This window comes from Octodon degus, unplaced genomic scaffold (assembly GCF_000260255.1).
Source record: "Octodon degus isolate 3935 unplaced genomic scaffold, OctDeg1.0 scaffold00173, whole genome shotgun sequence".
NCBI lineage: Eukaryota > Metazoa > Chordata > Mammalia > Rodentia > Octodontidae > Octodon > Octodon degus.
In genome coordinates, this window is record NW_004524749.1 from 272101 (window position 1) to 287394 (window position 15294).

The 15294-nt window shown below is 47.3% G+C and overlaps 1 protein-coding gene across 6 annotated transcripts in view; it reads right to left on the bottom strand.

The window, feature by feature from the left end:
- Tmem150c (transmembrane protein 150C) overlaps positions 1 to 15294 on the bottom strand; it is a 93914-nt gene that overhangs the window by 61216 nt on the left and 17404 nt on the right. Inside the window, exon 1 of one of the 6 annotated variants that reach the window (XM_004643376.2) lies at positions 10485 to 10506. The exons of 3 other annotated variants lie outside the window; for them this stretch is intronic. The gene's annotated coding sequence lies outside the window, so the exon portion shown is untranslated. Of the gene's footprint in view, positions 1 to 9778; positions 9859 to 9965; positions 10062 to 10484; positions 10507 to 15294 lie in introns of those variants that run through there. 2 more of the 6 variants (XM_023703499.1, XM_023703500.1) reach the window with 2 other exon arrangements.

Sequence of the window (15294 nt, forward strand, 5' to 3'; positions counted from 1 at the left end):
CTCTGCATGTGTGATTACTCCTGATTCTGCAAGGCTCAGCTCGGCTGTCACCTCCCCTGGGAAGGTCAGGCCCGTCCAGCCTTGCTGCTCCCCTTTCTGGGTGCTCCCAAGTACCCCATGATTCTTTTGTTGAACTATCGCCTGCTGTGAGAACAGAGAGGCTTCTCAAAGACTCACAGTGAACACCCGTAAGTGTTTTCTAACACATAAATGGATAGCCTGGGACCTGGGGCCTGCAGGGCCTGTACTCCTCCTTTTCTGTATACACAAACTGGCATTTTGGTCCCCCTGGGCAAGTGGGTCTTTTACTCTACAGCAACCAAATGGGAAACTGGCTCTGTCTCTAATCAAGATAGGCCAGAGGCTTCAGGTTTCAGACAGGAGGGGGAATAGGCTGTAATGCCGGAACACTGCTGCCCAGCCTTCCGGGATGTTCCCCAGCTAGGGAAATGTGATGGGGTCACCTGGGGAGCTTTGTGCAAAGTTCAAGGCTGGTGGTACACACCTGCAATCCCAGCTCTCTGGCAAGCTGAGGCAGGACGGTCACAAGTTCAAGCCCAGCCTGGTAGTGACTCAGCTAGAACTTGGCTCAAAGTAAAAATAAAATAAAAGGGACTTGGGGTATAGCTCAGGGCAAAGGCCCCAGTAGTTAAAAAGCAAGCTGGGTCCTGGGGGTCCTTCCTGTCCCCAAAGATTTTGATTTAACTGGCCTAGGGTGCAGCTCTAGCTCTATAACCCTGCAGTAACTGCGCAGGGCAGCCACACACTTGCCTGCCACTGGGCTGGCTTGTGGTGCTGTCCAAGGTAGAGCCCATCTAGACTGCACACAGTGTGAGAAGCCGCACATCTGTTTAGAGTGTGGAGCATTTTTTCATATATTTATTTACTTCTTTAATTTCGTCCTCTGAGAAGTGTATGTTCATCTCAGATGCCCATTTCTGGACTGGGTCTTCAAATTTAGGGGCCCTAGTGTTTTTTAGTTCTTTATAAATGCTAGAGAGCAGACCTTTGTCTGAGTGCTCATTAGTTAGGACTTTTTGGAAATCTGTGGGTTGTCTTCTCACTTTGTTGGTAGAGTGTGAGTGGAAGAGCACAAGCAACACAGCTCTGGACGGGGGAACCACAGCATCTTGTTCAATATAATTGAGCTGTCCAGTCGCCAGCTAATACAGTACAATTTGAATTAACCAAACTTAAGAATTTGGTCATTAAAGAGCCAGAGTAGACAATGTCAGCTTTATGGGCCAGGTGCTCTTGGTTCTGTTACTTGACTCTTGGTGGTGCAGAGCAGTCTCAGGTAATATGAAAAGAGACGTGTCTGGGTTCTAGTAAAACACATCTACAATACTGCAACTTGTTGACTCCTGCTCTAAGACAATCCAATGTCTTAAGACTGAAAAAAAGTGTGTAATATAATCACAGTGATAGTGATTTAAGCGGAAAGAGAAGGTGAATATGCAAGAAGCAAGCCAACCCATAGCTGGACGAAGATGAAGTAAGCCTTAAGGCATAACATCAGAGGCTGTTAAGTCTGCCTGGGTAAACACTATGTCAGAACGAATGTAAAATATTCATAAACTAAAAGCCAGACGGACTCCACTCCTTCTGTGCTGGCTGCAGTCACACCAAGACTCTATGAAATAACCTGCGTGGTTTCTGAAGGCTTTTCTAGCTCTTAGATGCTCCACGGGACAACAGGCTCCTTGCAGAACAATCATCTTTAATTTCCCACGTGAAAAAAAGAATTAAAGCCTATGCTAGCAAAAAGAAGGAAGTAACAACAAGAAAAAGTTATGCTGAGACTGAGACCATGCTGGGGACTTCATGAATACTGTCCAACAGCATAAGAAAGCAACTTTCTTTTTCTTTACTTTTTTTTTTTTTTTTTCTCGAGACAGGATCTTGCTGTGTAGCTCAGGCTGGACTAGAAGACACAGCAATCCTCCTGCTTCAGCTGGGCACTGGGATTGCACCTACGAGCTCCCCATGGGCGGCTTGAGAGCAACAGTTCTGACAGCTGTTTGTGTCTCTGTAAGCAGATGCTCTTCTGTAAGCAGATGCCTGATCTTAACAGATCATAACTGTATCCTTTCTGCAAGTCAGCTCATGGAAAATTTCTGTCGTAACCTGTACATGCACACCACCAAAGTGCCAGGATGAAGTAGCGGCCCATTCTTTTTCATAGAGACCCATCTTACACCACATATAAGCTAAAATTAAAATGGAGAAACACCAATCGAAAAGCCACGGGAAATCTGTCATTGATAAGGCTGGACATTTCTTCAACATTTTTTCAACTGCTGAGGTTGAGTGTATGTGACAACATACTACCCTAAAGCAAGAAGCACCGTCTCCCTTAATGTGGTACTCCTGCTGCTGCAGCTAGGTATATTTTAGTTAGGTTTCTATGGAAAGACACTTTATTGAAACTAGAACTTGGAAATTCTAGGACATATAGCTCCACCAGAAACTACAGGACAGTTCCATTACTGGTTACTTCTAATTTTACTTTAAAAACACTCTTAGTTCAGTAATATTTCTATTTACACCGTTTTACAGGGATATCGACATTTTAAATCGATATCCTGTCACAAATTAAGAGCTGAAAAATAATATTGAAGACTTTTATTAGCTAGTGCAGCTTTTAAAAACATAGCACCCATTTGAGCTAATACTGTCAGCTTTAATTTGTTTTAAAAATTCCCAATTCACACTAGCGAATGTTTCTTTGGCAGCTAAATTACCATAAACATAAAAAAAAAAAAATCCAGAAATTACTTTTTTAAAAACAAAACGTTTGAGATGGAATGTTCTGCTATTTTTGGAGACATTTATGTTTACATTTAGGTGATTATCATTCTAAGTCATTATAATTGTTTCAGAGTTAAATAACACCATTTAAACTGTGGGCTAATTTCCTCTACTGCCAGAGTTAAGCAAGATTACTTAAGCTTTGTCTCCATTTGTCTAAAAGCATTTCACGATTTTCCATGCTTTGCAGTGCTAGTTCATTCGTTCCGTTGATGGACAGTCTCCACAGGGATGGAAGATGCTGCAGCCTTGACCAACGCCTGAGTATCTGGAGGACTTCCACTATGTCAGACAGCCTCTGAGGTTTTTAGTGAAAGAAAGTTTGGGGATGGCAAACTGTGACCTCTTCCAATCTACCTGATGGAGAATAAGGGAGCACCTGTGTTTACTTTGACCTTTAAAGCAAAACTGAAACCTAGTCTCCAAAATGGTATGAGTTATACTTTCTATATTGCTGGCGGGGGTGGCGGTGGGGAGCCAGCCTCAATTTTAAGATGTTTCGTTTAAAGTCTTAGTGCAACACTGCTATTCATTCACTCATTCATTTTGTCATGGTGGCCTGCTGGTGTTGGCTTGAGGGTCAAACCCAGATTCTCAAGAGTGCTAGCAAGTGACCTTCCACTGAGCCAGACCCCAAGTTATTAGTTCTAATTTATTTTATTAAAATATGTGTCTTAGTTACTCTTCTCTCATTGCTGAGACAAATACCCGGCACTCAAAATGAAGGAAGGAAAGGTTTATTTAGCTCACAGTTACCGGAGGCTTCAGCCCATACTCAGCTGGGTCCAATGCAGAGCAGCACACAGCAGAAAGCAACCTTTCACAGTGGTGGCGAAGAGCAAGAGAGCAAGGGAGGGGTAGCAGCAGCTCAAGCAGCTAGCTCCTCTTCCCACCTGACATTGTAATGCAAATTACCTGCCCCAGGGTAGAGGAAGTACTCACACCTATAGGTACTTCCCAGTATTTACCCACCTATGGGTAATCCTAGCAGTACTAAGACCCATAATCCCAGCCTTGGATCACACATAATACCAGTGGATCATGAATTAACACAAACTCTAGAAGTCCTCACCCCATGACTGCATGAGGCTTTGGGGGGACAACTAGACACAAACCATAACAATATGTCATGGAAGGTTGCAGGTGTGATGCAGGGCTTGAGTGTGTGCATGCCATGCCCAAGGCCCCAGGTTCAAATCCCAGTGCTACAAAACTATTTTTTTTTTAACTTTAAAAATGTAAACAACAACAGAAACCTAACAGAGGAGAAAGCAAAAGATTCACGCACCACACTGTCATGTAACTCTGAGACCGTACCAAAATATGTCCTGGGTCAAGTATGGGCAGGAAGTGATTTTGAAAAGACAAATAATTTAGGATATGGTACAAAGCAGGGAGCAGGAGGTACAATATAATCTCTTAGAGCCCTTGTCACTCCTTGCTACAAACCAGTGTGCAGAAGCTAGGAAGTGGCGGAGGGACGGCAGACACTCCTACAGGCACTGCTGGTTGCTGGGCCCTGGGCCTACTTGCCAAGGGCAGGGGCCCAAGAGCACGCACGCTGCAGCAGCAAGCTCTGTTCCAGCCTCAGCGTGCAGCGATTCCCCTCACTCCCACGCATCATATTACACAGAACAGAGGTGCCGTCAGCTCTCTTCTGCACAGCGCTGTACAAGGGCTGGGCATCACAAGACTGTAGACCCCACCTGTGTGACGCTATCATGTTGCAATATTCACTGTGCAGAGGTTGGACTGATCCGTCCTGTGAGCTGCTCGAGTTCAGATTTTGCCTCCCCTGCACACTGGGATGCAGTCCTGTGGGACAACAGCTATGCCTAAGTCCAAGCACTATGGTGAGAAACAGATTAATACATGGGGCACTTGATGGAGCAGGCAGTCAGCACGGGTCACTGCCAGCCACTGCTTGCCTTAAATCAACGTTTCCCACAGCGGGTCCAGGCCTAGTTTCACAGGCAATGACTCAGTATGTACATATACACTTATCTAATAACAACACAAATAATGAATATGCATTTGTAATGCTGCCTAAATACACACCGAGGTGTGCAGAGACAGAATTTAAGTCCAGAGGCCCTATTTTGTTGGTGCTCACAACTACAACAATTCACTGCCTTGTATTTCTGTTATGCATGGAGGTACCAAAAATTTCATCAAACACTAGAAACACTCACTAGGAAGGATGCACGAAGACTACTACTTTATTCTTTTTCATAAGGAAAACACCAGTCCTAGCCTGTGAAATTGATTTCAAGACCCAACACCTGCAGTCTGAACATACTATATTATATGAAGAATTTTTTGGAAAATACCAACAAAAATAAAAGGCTAGTTATATGTATTTTACTTCAGAGGCTTCACCACACTACCAAATCACGTGGAATGTTTGTTAAATTTATTCAAGCCCCATCACCTTGTGGTGTGGACAGTACTTTGGGAAATGTCACCCTAGGGGGTTTATGCCTGAGGGCAGAGACAACGTTAGGGTTATTTTAACCTGTATCTTTTTTTTTTTTTTTTTTTTTTTTTTTTTTTTTTTTTTTTTTGGTGGAACTGGGGATTGAACTCAGGCCTTTGTGCTTGCCAGGCAAGCACTTATTCTACTGAGCCATCTCCCCGGCCCCTAACCTGTATCTTAATTAGTATACCAAACACATTAGATAAATTTGTAAATAACAGAGCGAGAGCTCTTTCCAGGGGAGGGGAGCCCCCAGGACCTGAACTATGCCCTAGAGAGGGACCCAAGTACCCTCAGTCAAATGAAGACAGTCATTCACCCAAGAACCAGGAGAGGCAGCATCCTGTGAAACATCCCCTACGGTGACATTTCCCAAAGTACTGTCCACACCACAAGGTGATGGGGCTTGAATAAATTTAACAAACATTCCACGTGATTTGGTAGTGTGGCAAAGCCTCTGAGGTAAAGTACATATAACTAGCCTTTTATCTTTGTTGGTATTTTCAAAAAAATTCTTCATATAATACAGTATGTTCATTCACAGTGTGTCCTTCTGGGGCTGGGGAGATAGCTTGGCGGTCTAAGTGCCTGCCTAGCAAGTGCAAGGAACAGGATTCAATCCCCAGTACTGCACGTCATACCGGCCCCACAATGTGCTGGCCACCAAAACCAGGTGTGGTGGCGCACTCCCAGTGCTGGGGAGGCTGAGACAGGAGGATCACTACGAGTCTGAGCTGCGTAGTGAGACCCCATACCAAATAAGTAAATAAATAAAAAACTTCATAAACTTTATTGTCTCATCCATCAAGGGCACAGGATACCTTCATCAGCTCCATCTTTTACTTTCCTTCTTACAGATTCTGGTCCATTGCCCTTACCAAGGAATATCTTGTATGGACAGCTTCCTAGAACCAAAAGATATTTGTCTTCTGGGTTAAGTGTACAAGGGACGCGTGGAAGCCTAATAAAAGATTTTTTAAAAATTCAACGCGTGTCCCTCTATAGGGCCAAAGTACTGGTCTTAACAGCAAATTAGTTTTCAAATGGAAACAACATGGGGGATACCATATCAAATTCCATCTTAATGGTTTTACTAAAAACAATGGTGATTTATGTTGCCAAGTGGATTTAGGAGTCCACAGGCTGAGCAAGGGAATCTGGATCTGAGATTCAAGAGAAAGAAACCAGACAGAAAAGCCCAGGAAAGCAGCATGTCAGCTGCCAGCTGTCCCTGAGACACAGGTGTTCAGGTGTTCGCTGCTCAGGGGGTCTAGGAGTGGGGGTCCGGCTAGGCGCATGCAGCTACTTCCTGTCTTTCTCCCAACCTCCCTCCCCACCTCGAAAGCAGGAAAGTGGGGCCAAGGAGATAGCTCAGCAGTATAAACACCTGCCTGGCAAGTACACGTGTCTGAGTTGGGTCCCAGAAAAGAAAAAAGAAAAAAAAAATGAAAGAAAAGTAGAAAAGTGCAGAAACAACCTTGAACAATAAATGACCTCGGCAGTGAACAAAAGAGCAAATACTCGCAACTTCATGAGCAGAAGGCTGCCCCCCCCCCGCCCCCTGCCATGCTTACTTTGGAGCTAGCAGATATGGACACCAGAAAGGTAATCTCTATGGGAAGAGAGCAGAACTGAGCATCAGCCTGAAGCACTTTCTTCAGAATCAGCACTTTGTATAAAACAGGGTAACTGAGTCAAGTCTCAGTTGCCAGTACTATCAATGCCAATTTCTATTCCCTTCCAATTAAGGGATAATTGCCGGGTACAGGAAAACGGGAGGAGGGGGATTTGAGTGGCACTGTGCAGTGGATAGGCGCTAACCCCAGGTGGCCATTTAAATTAACTGAAGCTACATAAAATTTAAAATTCAGTTCCTCAGTTACACCAGCCATCTTTCAAGTGTTCATAGCCACATGTGACACATGGCTGTGGCAGCAGATTATAAGACACTGCCATAACTGTTGACAATTGTGCGGGACAGTATCACAAATACTACAAAGGAAACTGGTCATTTCCCACTTGGGAGAGGAGCTACAAGCGAACTACCAAACCCTCTTTGGCCTGGGGAAGGGTGGGGGTGAATTTGGAGGTAATTACCAAAAATTCCATTAGCATCACAAAATATCATTAAAACTTCCCTGTCTAAAAATCTCTTGAAACGAAGGCTTGTTCGTGCCACAAGACATTTTAAAAAATCTGGACATAAGGAAATAATATTGATAACTTGTTAAAGTTCCAATCACTCATAAATTAGACTGGCAGTAATGAGAACTAAGTAAAAAAAAAAAAATTATAATGATACACAGCCCTATCAGCTCTGTAAAGAAAAGTTTAAAGTAGGGGCCCACTTCTGTTTTATCCTGAATATAGGAAAATACTTGTTACACACCTTGGCCTAGTCTCTTTATGAACTTTCATGAACTTACAGCCCGATGCAGTACACGTGGACTTGTAGCACGTTTAGCGCAAATTTCACGTGGGCCTCAAGAACACCTAATCACTGCTGTACTACTAATTCTGAGTGCTGTACATTTTTCTGAGGAAAGGGAAGACTGCCAGGTAGTACATTATCATGTCAGTTTTTGTCTTGCTTAATTGGTTACTGAAATGATCCCAAATGGCCAGATTGCCCTGACACCACATGGCCAGGACTGCGGGGCCGTGAACTCCTCTCCATGATTCCTGGCTGCCCTGCCAATCTGGCTGCTGCACCGCAGAGGCATGGACCACCGGGAAACAAAGAGCACAGAGCAGAGTCCGCCCTCACCACAATCACAAAGCAGGCAATCGGAGCACAAAAATAACCCTCCAAGGTCATCATATACACAGCACTAGTAACAAGGTTAAATACGAAGGCATCACAATGCTCACACCCAAAAAGTACTCCACAGAGCAGAGCGTTTCCCTCCCAGAGCAATTTATAAAAGGGATGTGATGAGAAACTGCTATCAACATATTGTTAAACCAGTTTCTCAAATGCAGATTGCATTCAGCTAATGGCATATAATAAACATGCATTTTTCAAATACTTTAATATGCTTGCTAAATAGTATAACGTTAGTCAATCTGTCATTATTAGAAAAACTTCACAGTTTTATTTACCATGTCCAGTTTGTGAGCTTCCAACTTGGAGTGGTTGCAAAACATTTATTTAAAAATGTATAAATAAAGGGCACACCATTAAAATTTCTATGTTTATGCCTCGAAGATTAAACTCACATTTCTAGTTCATTAAGAGATGACAGCTATGGTTGATCTATGAAAGTGTCTCCAGGAGACAGGCAAAAAAAAAAAAAAAATGTTTACGATTTAAAACAGAAAAGCTGAAATTGTACAATTCTTTGATCTGCAAATATCACATATATGAGCCCAACAATTTTTCCTTGAAATAGAAAACTTTAAGTAGGTCAGCTTATTAACTGCTACCTGCTACCGCGGAGTTCATGCATCCACATTTGCCTATGCTGTGTTGAACTGCAGACCGAAAAAGAGTTACGGTCCTGCATTATTAAAACCTGTCTTCGATTCAGAGAATGGAAGAAGCAGACTCTTAATACTGCCTTTAGGCTTTGTTATCACACCGGATCCACAAGCTGTTTTGTTCTGCTTTGGTTCTTAACCTATCATTACTATAGGTGGTTCCCCACAGGACCACACACTAGGAAGTCAGAATGGGACCCTTGGCTTCTATTCCACCCCAGCTATGTTGTCCACAATTGTGGTCGCAACCCTGGCTCTGCCGTGGCCAAGGCAAACCTGATCCAAAAGAGCAGGGAAGTGTTCGGGATACAATGAAGTGCATCGCAGTAGGGGAGAGGGAGGACGGATAAGGAAGAGTAGGGCAAAAAAGCACATGTATTTTAAAATGTGGAAACCCTCGTTCTCCCTTTCATTCATTTAAGGTGGGCAAAACCACTGAACGAAGGCTGTCTCCATCGCCCAAAGCTGGTCACTGTTCTCACTGAAGAGGGACCCGAGCCCTCTGCATTGAACGCGGCGGCCTCCAGACACCCCGAGCACCGGGAGAGCGCGGGGCTCCGAGCACAAACCGGGGAGCAAGTTGCGCCTCCTCCCAGACTCCAAGCCCCAGCGGGCGCGGAGCGGCCAAAGTCGAGAGGCCGCGTCCCCCTTCAGCGGAGGGCTGGGGGCCGGCGGGGACACCTGTCACGGGGCGGCGCGGCAATGCGGCGGCAACCGGGACCAGGACCCGGGGAGCCAGGGGGCAGGGGCTGCCGCTGTGCTAGGCGGCGGCGCGCTCGAGAACACGAGCTCGCGGGCTCGGGAGCACGAGGGACCCCGCAGGAGCCGAGAGGAGTGGGGGCGCCCCGCGGGCCAGCGCCTCTGTCCCACTCCGGGCCGGACGCCCCCTGGCTGCGCGGCGGCCGGGGCGGAGGAGCGGGGAGACTGGGCGGGGGCGAGACGGGAGAAGGGGAAGAGCGGAGGGGAGGGGGCCAGGTGGGTGGGGGTGGAGAAGTGGGGCGCAGCGCCTACCTGCTCCGCGGGGCCGCGGTCGCCTGGGGGGCCGGGACCAGCGGTGGCGGCGGCGGCGCGGGAGGCGCTTCCTCCAGGAAGGGGTTGGACCCGCCCGCACCCCCGCCCCCACCCCCGCCCCACCCGGGGTCCCCAGAGCGGAGCGCAGCTCGCCCCCTTCACGCCGCGCCCGGGTCCCCGCAGTTACCCGGGCCGGAGCTGCAGTGCACGCGCCGGCCTCTGCGTTCCCCGCCTGGCGGACGCGCTCCCGGCGCCGCTCGCCAAAGGGCGGGACGGGATCGGGATCCGGATCTGCCTCAGGGGCTTCCTCGATGCGGATCGTCAGGGACCTCGGCCCGGCTAGCCAGTGCCGCACACCTTCGGGGCTTGCACAGCGCGGCTGGAACGAAGTCCCACGCTGCGGCCGGCGTCGTTGGCAAACGCGGGACCTTGGCGTGAGCGCAGCGACCAGGCCGCCTCCCCGCCCGCGCCTGCTGGCTCGGCTGCGCCGCCTGGGTCTAGTCCGCAAGTCCGTCATAAACCTGTATTCTTCGGCCCACCCCAGGCCACAGCCTCCGGGGGCACCAAGTCAGTGACCTCTAAGGCCGCATGCAGCAATGGGCACTTTTATCACAGCTGCGGGTCAATTGAGGTTCCAGGCACAGGCACCTGGCTGCCTTCCTCAGACCACCACCTGGGGGGTGGGGGTGGGGCTGCTGAACCTTACCTGCCCCTATAAAACTGTTGCCTTTCAATACCCACAAGTCCAAGGCTCTTGTCCAGCTCAATCCAGTAACATTCTGCAACTCAACAATCGCAGCCAACGTTCACCTCGTCCCCGCCCTTCGCCCTCCCCCACCTAATGCACTGAGTCCTTGTTACTTTTCCCTTGTAGCTATTGGGCTGTTTGTTAGCTTCTTGAGGCCAGGAACCAGGCCTTCTGTTTCCCTTACCGTATTGCACAAGACTATTCTTTATCCCATTAAAAGAGACAAACAAAAACCTACCCCTGCTGTAATATCTATTGGGCCTTCTATATGTGCCAATGTTACTTGGGTTAGCCCATTGAGTACTGTACTGAGGTGAGTACACATGGCTTTCACCAGTCTCTCAAAGAAGTCTATGACTTCCTCCACAACTGCTTGAGGTATACCATGAACCCACCTGTGGCACTATGCTCTGTCCCTGTGCCACTCGGTTCAGTTCTATCTGCCATTGCAAAAAGAGCCTTCTAGGAACCAGGTGTGGTGGCACACCCCTGTAATCCCAGCCCAAACTACATAGTGAGAACTTGTCTCAAAATAATAAATAAATAAACATTAAAAATTTTAAAAAGAGCCTTCTAGCTAGACCTCTTCCCCACGCATTCTGAACCAGTGGTCCGTCCAATGCTGTCTGCACATCAGAACCACCAGTGGGGCTTGGAGATAAATGCCTAGGTCACCTTCAGAACCACACCCCTCCACACTGTCAGAGCCTGGGTTGGGGTAGGTGGACCAGGACACAGGTATTTTGATAAAGAACTATATCTGATATCTCAAGGTTTTTTTTTTTTTTTTGTGGTACCAGGGATTGAACTAAGATCTTGTCTTGCCAGGCAAGCACTTATTCTACCGAGCCATCTCCCCAGCTCCTCCCCATACCTGATATCTCACAGGGCCATGATGCCACTGCCTTTCTAGAAAAATAGGGTCCCACTATGTAAAATCCTCTTCCTTTTCCTTTTCTCTGCAGAAGGGCTGAGAACCTCTGTAGCATGTTTAATTTATTTGAGATGTTTCACTTTCCCTTTCACCCACCCTTACTTAAGAAACTAACTGAAGTTTGTGAAGACAGCAGGCTCAGTGCCACTTGTGATCAGCACTAAATCATGGCCACCTTTGTCTCCAAAACATCCATCCCAATCAAACGGAAGAGACATGAACTACATTTCCGGCAGTGATAGCCACAGCTAGGAATAGTACATTAAAATGCCAGGCATTAAAAATACTCAGTTGACATACACAGAGTCTGTATATGAGATAGTTTGACTATATCTTGCAATTTTTTTTTTCTTTTTTTGGCAGAACCGGGGATTGAACTCAGACCCTTGTGCTTGCCAGGTAAGCGCTTATTCTACTGAGCCATCTCCCCAGCCCTTGACTATATCTTGCTACACTATCTAAAGCTCAAGAAAACTGAAAACAAAATATAAGAGTATTTCACTCATTAAAAGCTGCTGTCCACCATGTACTTAAGAGTGCTTTGGATGTTTTGAATTATATGGTCTGTAAGCGAGATCAAAATACTATTCCAGGGCCGGCCAGATAGCTCAGGAAGGCGCAGGGACCAGGATTTGATCCCCTGTGTGTGGTGCCGGCCCTGCCCCTGGGGTGTGCTGAGACAGGGATTCAGATTGGGCATGGTGGAGTTCGCCTATAATCCCAGCGCTTGGGAGGATGAAAACAGAAGGATCACTATTGAGTCCAAGCTTCATAGTGAGACCCTGTACTACACACACACACACACACACACACACACACACACACAAAACTATTCCAGAACTGGCTGCTGGCTGCCTGTAAAGATTCAACTGGTACCCTTAAGTGATGTATTGTGTGTTGACAGTGCCCCCAAAATGCTTCAGGATTCCAGAGAAGCACCAAGCACAGTGTGAGAGACAGCAAGGAAGAAATAAGCCTTCAGGCCTGGAGAGAGATGTCAGCGAAGGTTTTGTGCAGCAGGACGGATGTCAGTGTCCGGGGTGCCTTCACCCTACTGGCCACCAGGAGCGGTCCTGATTCCCACACCACGTTGCTGGGCAGGCTGACCAGCACAAGAGTTCCTCATCTGAGGAGGAAGGGTGGAGGTTTTCTAAATGAGTCTGCTATCTAACTGCGACCACTCAGAACACCTACAATTACAAAGAGATTTTAAAGTCTTGCTCATTTTCTCTTGGGCAGTCAACTTTTTGGTGTTTATGAGTCAAATCACTTCCCTTATTCATTTGGAAAAAAAACAAACCAGAGTTGAGAAGAGCAGCTCATAGATAATCCTCCCAGGGATTCTGGAAATCCCTGCCACTGCTCAGGTTCCAAAGAGTCCCGTTAAAAATCCCTGTATAACCAAGTCCTTGCCAACCCTATCTAACAGGAAGTAATTTGGGTGGCCGCTGAGAAACAACACAACCATGCAAAGTTCACTGAAATGGCATTTGATCTTTATCAAAATCTCCCCGTTAAAGAAACCCTGCAGGAGAAATTGGGAAGAGACCAAGAATACCCGTGGAACAGGATGCTAAATGGGAGCTATTACATTACTCTCATTCCCACAGAGCTCCAGATAATAGTGTCAGCCCCTCTCACATTCCTGAAATGGAGCTGGATCACCCCACAGGACATAGGAAGCGGTGTTCCTGCAACCTCTCGCCTTGTGGTGTGCAAGGGTAAAAATGGATGCTGTGGGTAAAGGAGGTCTCTGTGGATGTCAAAGGTCATGCCCAGTCTGTGCCTGCGGCAGGGCAGCCTTCTCTCACCTCACATCCAGTGAGAGGAACTTGAGAAATCCCTGTGTCTGCTGCAGTTTGGGGACAGCATGGCCTAGTGTGGGCTTGTGCCAAAGAAACTGGTGTTGACAAAAGCGGCTTAAATACCCAGTCGAAACTGTGGCGAGGGAAGCAGTGTGCTGTCACAGAAGGTAAATCTGAAAGAGAGAGCCCATTGGAGAGGGCCACTCAGACAGGCAGAGACCTCGGCAGGAAGAAGCCAGAGGGTTGGCTGCAAGGCCCAGGGTTCCAGAGAGGAATCACAGGCCAAATGAATCTGCCTGTGCTACAGGGACAAATGGATGGCGAGGGATTAACCAGCATGGAGGAGGTGGAGGTGAGAGGAGTTCTGACAAGTCCCTAAAAGCATCTGTCAGTGAAGGAAACACTAGCTGTGGGTGGAGGCAGCCATGGGCCCTAGAACCATCCAAAGCCTTTCCACCTCCTCTGCATTTAAGATGTGCCGGGCTGAGAGAAATACACAAGGCGCCCACAGGACTTGCCTTCCTGCCCAGCTGCAGAAGGTTTTGTTATTACACTGTGCCAGACACATTAATTACTGAAGACTGTCTTTTTGGCTAAAAGTAACCGGAAGCCTTCTATTTACTTGAGCAGGAACCCCAGCACCCAAAGTGAGAGGGCCTGTGCATCCATCTGTCCAAAGGACAGGAGAACAGCTACCATAGGTAAAGGAGAGAATTCTGCTGCTCTGTGATTGTGCCTGTGAGTCCTGCTGGGTCAGGGTGTCAGCTGCACAGGCTTCCACAGCAGACCTTCGTCCTCGGAGGACATCTCCTCTGGTAGCCTACCTGAGTTACAAGCGAGTGGTATGTGTCAAGAAAAGTCCTTTGTATGCTCTGTATCTAAATGAGAGTCTAAGCTTTCCAAATAAGAAAAAAAAGGGGGGGGGGCTGGGGAGATAGCTCAGCAGCATAAGCACCTGTCTGGCAAGTACAAGGTCCCAAGTTCAATCCTCTATCCCACAGGCGGAAAAAAAAAAAAAAAAAAAGAATCTAAGCTTCTCAACAAGAAAGTTAGGGGTAAGGATACTGGAGTAATAGGACTTGGGTTCTGTTGGTTTATCCTTCTAGAAAATAGAAGAAGCTTTGTCTGACAAAGTTTTCCCTAAAGGCCTCGGTTTAAATAATTGTCAAGGTCTCCTCGAGGCAGGAATTTCTATTTTGAAAAGGCTACGTACAGCACACTCAAGGACCCATCAGCAAATGTGTCACAGACGGAAGTGCTGGGTTGGCCAGAGTGACAAGGGTGAAGTAACTCGAAATCGAAGTCCTTGCAGGTGTCCAAGCACAGCTGTGCTGGCCTTTGGAGGCCTGTGTGTGGCTGAGGTTGACAGGATCACCTTGGTGACAGTTTCCACAGGACAGTGCTTGGCCCTGTGACCCGAGCATCCCCGAGCCCTGTCCTGTGTTCTCTGGAGCGCCGGGCAAGGTCGCACTGGTTCTTCCTCTCCATCTGTGGCTGGTGTGCGGTGGGGGACAATCTCAGATCCAGCCCAGATTCTGCAACCCAAAACTCACCGGGACTCTGTCTTCCCAAACTGTCGTTTGCTGCCCAGGCATAAGCCCAAAGAGTGTGCGCAGCTTTTATCTCAGTCAGTCCCCTCGGCGGGGCCTTCGCATACATGTATGAAGTCTGAGAGGCATCCATTATTTGTTTGATTTAAAAACAGTTTCTAAACCAGAGCACTCAGGATGAATCAGCTTATGGTACGATATGGTACTGTCATGAATGGCTCCCTTTCAGGAAGTTAGGTGATCCTGATCCAGGCTTTCAGGGTTCTAACCACAGACCTTGCTTAGCCCAGTAGTAGGAATTTACTCTCTCTGCCACCTGCCTCCCACCACTCTGTCTCTATGCTGAGACCTGTCTCTGAGTCAGGGCTAGAGTGTCAACAGGACACAGCAAAATGCCACCCGCACAACCCATGTCTGATATACTGGTGACCTCTCTGCTCTGATTCCTAATATTTGAAATATCACTTTTTGTTCATTTC